This window comes from Pyxicephalus adspersus, chromosome 2, assembly GCF_032062135.1.
Source record: "Pyxicephalus adspersus chromosome 2, UCB_Pads_2.0, whole genome shotgun sequence".
Taxonomy (NCBI): Eukaryota; Metazoa; Chordata; class Amphibia; order Anura; family Pyxicephalidae; genus Pyxicephalus; species Pyxicephalus adspersus.
This window is the reverse complement of record NC_092859.1, coordinates 32,691,057-32,696,830: the sequence shown is the minus strand read 5'-3', so window position 1 is coordinate 32,696,830 and position 5,774 is coordinate 32,691,057. Positions and strand designations below refer to the sequence as shown.

The window sequence follows — 5,774 nt, the reverse complement described above, 5'->3', positions numbered from 1 at the left end:
TAAGATGTGACTTTGATCTTCAAACAGGACTGCAGGCTCTCATTTGTGAGGCGGGTGCGATATTTGGACTTGAAGTTCATGCTCGAGAAAACTTGCTTGCATAAGTATGTTGAGCAAAGGATGGACAGGACTCTAAATGTATACTTTTTCATGTTCATATACATGTCGAGAATGTCACTTCATGTTTCAAAAACATCCCGGGTTTGGGGAGGTTTTCAATATAATTCCATTTGTGCTCTTTAGCAAGAGTGGCCTTCTGACGGGCAACTTCTTCGAGATCTGCAGTCAGGCTTTTGAACTTGGACACCCATAAGTCTTTATCCGCTATGTCGGCCAGTTCAGATTCAGGATCAGGCTGACTTATCCCTGTGAATGCAGATATGTTCAGCAGGGACGGGTCGATGTCCAGTGGTGTGACAGGGAAGAACAGAGTGTTTTTTTCCTTACTGAACTTACTGAATGTTTCTCCAAATTCAGCTTGCATTGCCATAATTGCACGGTGTAAATAATCACAATTTATGTAATTGTTCTTTTCTTTGAACTCCCTCAGAGAGGGGAAATGAGAGAGTGTACCTCTCTGTACATATCTGGCAAACACTGTCATTTTGCACTCAAAACGCCAGAACATCCTCCAGCAACTGCAGAGTCGTGCTTCCCTTTCCCTGCAGATTTTATTTCCTCATGTTTAAGTGACTTGTCATATACCCCATGAAACAAAACTTTTCCAGCCAATCAAGGTCTCCCAGTTCAGGATAGATGAGGTCTTTGCTTTCCAAAGTTTTCACATGTTCTAGACAAGCAGAGAACCGTTTCAGCACGTCTCCCCTTGCCAGCCATTTTGTGCAGCAGGAGACCCGAATATGCGCTCTCGACTTCATCTAACAACGAACAAAACTGTTGGTGGTTTAGCCAGTTTGCAAAAATTTTGTTCACTCTCTTAATAACGAGGTTCATTACTTCCACAGAGACTTTTGAAGTAAATTCACAAAGCCCTTTTGTGCTCCTCTCATACTGGGAGCACCATCAGTAGCCACCGACACCAGGTTAGTTGTGTTTATTCCTTTGGCTTGTCTGTATGTCCTGTCCGCGTCCTGGCCCCGCGCTTGTTATGAGTTTTCAGAAACTGAAAGCACTGTGATCAGAATTCAAATATCTGCATAACAGTGCTGTCTGCTCAATATCGTTTTTACTTACGTTTTTACTCTACTTGATTCATCACAGGCAATTGAATATGCTTGAGCTGAATTGATGTCATCAACTTGCTTACTGGTGATGTTTGTTGCAATTTTAATGGTCCTGTCCTTGACGGTCTTTGCAGAAGGAGTCGATTCTTTCATTTTCTGAATAGTTTCCTTTCTGTTTTTGAATTCGGAGAATAGATGCTCTGATATTTTTATGAACGATTCTTTCATGTATTCTCCATCTGTGAATGGCTTCCCCCTCATTACGATCTCATGAGCTGCGACAAAACTAGAAGCTGTAGTTGAGTTTGGAGAGTTAATCCACTTCTTGAAAGTATGTTTGCTCTGCTCAACTTTACGTTTTAGTTCTGAAATGTCTCTTTTTCGCCTATCCTCAGTTGGGTACTTTTCAGAAAATGCTGAGTACTTGTTTTGAAAATGCCTTTCAACGTTACATTTTTTTTGTTGTTTGCTAATTTCTTGCCAAAAATCAAGCAGGTAAGCCAGCATCATTGGCAGTGAAGGAAAAGGAATCTGTCCGTGCAGAATTAAACTCTCTATTTTCTTCTGAGATTTTTCTTTTTTGGGATGTATTCATGGTTAGCTTACCATGGGGGTTGCACACTTACCGCCTGCAGGTAAAGGTGAGGGTTATAGACGTGGATGTGACACATATTGTACATGACAAATTATAAAAACTTTTTTTAATTCAGTTGTTTTAAAGTATTACCTTAAACTCCAAGATAACTTTTCAACAAAAATAATATAATATATAAATAAAAATTAAATGAATAAATACCCGTTATTAGAACAGGTTCAATGCATTTTTGTCCTGGAATGGGACTTTAATAGGTGCTTTGTGCAATAATATACTTAAATGACAAGAAAATACTAATTTTGTTTAAAAGATAATGTTTCTTTTAAAAAATCCACTGTGATCATGATCAAATTATTCTAATTCATATAATAATATATTTATTTATTTAAATGTATGTTTATCATGATTCATTATCCCAAGATCAATGGCTCAGTGGTTAGCACTCTGGCCTTTGCAGCACAGGTCAGGACATATCTGCATCGAGTTTGCAGGTTCTCCGCCTGTCTGCGTGGGTTTCCTTCGGGTACTCCAGTTTTCTCCCACATTCCAAAAACATGCAGTTGGGTTAATTGGCTTCCCCAAAAAAATTGACCTTAGACTACATTAATGACACTTGACTTTGGTAGGGACATTAGATTGTGAGCCCCACTGAGGGACAGTTAGTGACATGACTATGGACTTTGTACAGTGCTGCGTAATATGATGGTGCTATATAAATACTGTGTATAATAATAATAATTTATCAGATGAGTAATTTATGATTAGTTACTAATATATTATTCTAATAAACTATGCATCATTAGTTGATATAACTTGCTTTTAAGCTTACTTTACTTCTTTTTTCTTGGTTCAATGTTAGCTGTGAATCACTCAATGAGCAGCTGCATTTGCATCTAGTCCCATGTCCCACGTGTAAGCACTCAGGAACACAGGACTCCTATCAGCAAAGCACTCTGTCACACTGATGGCTCTGCCCCCCACCAGGAACGCCCCTGAATGAAAATCCCTCTCCTCCATTTGCATTGCGTGTGTCCCCTTACTCCTCAGGCTGCGATAAATAGGGAAGGGAGCCACGGGTTGCTGACCCCTGGTCTGGATAATATAATAATCCTGAGACATTTGTTAGTCCTCCCATAATGATTCTCCTGGGACCATAAGTGCAGAGGTTGAAACTTGAGTCTCATGACTTGGACTCCTTGGACTTGAGTCCTCCTTAAGTCACCTGATGAACGACTTGCAACTTCACTCAGGGTTTTCCCCAGCGACTTTCAACTTGACTTATGACTTGCTTTCCCTGCTGACAGCTAAAGGGGAAGGGAGGAAGGCAGTGAGTCTTCTGTAACTTCGCCTTCCTCCCCACCTTTCTTGCATTCTGAGTTTTTTCCTCTGACAGCTGAAGGGGGGGCTGTGTTACAAAAGCCTCGCTGCCTTCCTCCCTTCCCCTTCAGCTATCAGAGGAAAAATCCGTGGAAAAAGAAAGCTATCCTGTGCTCAAGAACAGGATCAGAGCTCTTTCTATGGAGACAAATAGGGATAAGTGAAGTGACATGACTTGGGGCTCGAGGTGGAAGAATTCTTGCTGACTTGGGCCTCGACTTGGACTTGAAAAGTGATGACTTAGTCCAACCTCTGCATAAGTGTGTTTTCCATTGACTTTAATAGTGTTTAGGTTTATATTGGGGTTTGTCCTGAATCTGAAAATCTAGTGATCCTGCCAAACAGCTATAGAACCAAATAGAGACACATTCATTCAGCTCCACTGGTGAATTCACTAGACAATATTGTGTAAATGCTATATCTAAATATTGCTCATTATTTGGTGGAATTTCTGTAGAAAGAAAAAAGAATCTCATTTTCAGAAAGGTTGGTAGGGTTAGGATTTTTTATGATAATTGTATCAATTTAGATTACCTTTTTTTTATTTTTTACTTGCAGGTGACAGTACATCCAGCACTTTTACAACTTTTCCTGCAGCGAAAATTACAGAGGTAACAATGCACATTTTTATAGTAATGTCCTACCCCTGTGTTTGCAGTACATACATTCTAATACATAGAGACAGACGATTGAATATTTACTGAATATATACTGATAATACTTAACAAGGCATATGTAGGAATACATACAATCAATTAGCAAAGTATTTACTGTGCTGCAAGCTCAGAGGAATGTATATTGACAATACATATTGTCAATATTACATTAAATATTCCTTATTTTTTCAGGAACATGAACACTTACAGATACAAATTGCTAACATAGTAAAAGGTTGTGTTGTTATCGCTTTGGTAGTTTTCACCCTCCTGATTACACTGGTCCTATACAGATGTAAGTAATTCTGTTTTATACTTCTTCTGGGGCTTTTACTGGTGGGAGCCACACAAATTATACTAAGAAGAAAGATATCATTGTGGATTAATTACTCGTTACATAGATGTGACCATGAAATATAATGTGATTATTATAGAATCACATAATGTGATATGAATTATGCGGCACTGAAAGGTTTTGGAAAGCAAACAGTCAGAGGGTTATGAGTGATAAATATTTAGTATAAGAGGTGTGATAGTTAAAAAAAAAAATGTTGGAAAATTGACATGAATTACCAGCAATGGTAGAAGCAGCATAAATATAGTGAGTAAATTTTGGGGGGCAAAGCTAAAGTACTGAGAATTTTTTTCTATATTGGCTCTGAAACATATTTCTCCATCTATGGTTCAGAAATATTAGTAGAGATCACATTGGGACTAGTATAAAAATTAGCCAAAAGGAACCGTGTTGGTTGCAGGACCAAGTTAATCTAAAATTACTTTTAGAAACTTGTATTCATATCGGCTTTCTGTAAACCACTGCAGAGTTGTGTTTTAATATCTCTTCACCCATTTTATAGTCAAACATCAGTGATCAACATGGATGCCCTAGGAAGTCCAGGATGTCAATCAATATATGACAACACCTTGTACAGGTGACCCACAAAACAGGCACCAGATTGATTTCCGAACTAGAGTGACCTGTATGGACCATTGTGATACAGCATTTGGGTGCTTGTATAGCAGATGATGGCGTAGAGCCTTTTTAGTCATCTTTATGTCTACAACTGGTTTCTACACAACATGACCAAACAAAAAAAATAAATTGTAATACCAAAATCCTACTGTAATGTTAAACTGTATATAAATTCTATCAAATAACCTCTTATTTGCTCCCATTTTGATCTGTTGAACATACAATTAAGTTTTTTTTATATATCTGTTTGATAACTGCAAATATACCTGCGAGTCCTGCCATAAATTAAATGATGTCCTGTGTCTTGTGCACTATGCAGTATTATACAAAACAAGCATATCAGTTCTGTCCAATGTTCCTCTGCGAGCTACAAATCACCTTTACCTATGTTGAAGAAATAAGGATCAGAATCTGTTCTGCAATCACATTTCCTGTTCTAGGGGTGACAGATCACTTCCATAGATATACTCGTAGCATATGTATGTAGCACTATATATCCTGAATATTATAAGTGGACCTTTTGTGATATCTGATGATACCAGAGTATCCAAAAAAAACACACAATAGAGCAAATCTTTGTCCTGGGTACTATTTACACTGGCATGTAAAGTGAGGATTCTTTTAAAGTTAAGTTGTCTGAATAACAGGGAAATCTTCCTATTCAAGTATAAATGTCTAAACTGGGATTTTCCTCACTTTCTTTTGAGTCTACAGGACAGGATTTAACTTCAGCAGAGGATAAGATAGCACCATCCTCAACTGTACAGGATTTAGTTCTGCCTTTAATTTGATCTTTTGGAGAACTAGTAATACACTAGATGCTACGTAATGTGGACAGTGCTGTAAAATTTAATAACTCTCCATTACAAAAAGCATTATTTTTATTTACAAGGAAATGCCAGATAACAAGGCCTACAAATTCATAGGTACATAGTCGGGTTGAAAAAAGCCATAAGTCCATCAAGTTCAACCACTAGGGAAATAATCAT

At 37.9% G+C, this 5,774-nt stretch overlaps 1 long non-coding RNA gene across 1 annotated transcript; it reads left to right on the top strand.

The window, feature by feature from the left end:
* The first annotated feature begins 3,711 nt into the window (after nt 1-3,711).
* LOC140324989 (uncharacterized) lies at nt 3,712-5,064 on the top strand. The gene is made up of 3 exons (XR_011919612.1): nt 3,712-3,767; nt 4,005-4,107; nt 4,670-5,064. It is a non-coding gene; the product is annotated as an uncharacterized lncRNA (long non-coding RNA).
* The last annotated feature ends 710 nt before the right edge of the window (nt 5,065-5,774 follow it).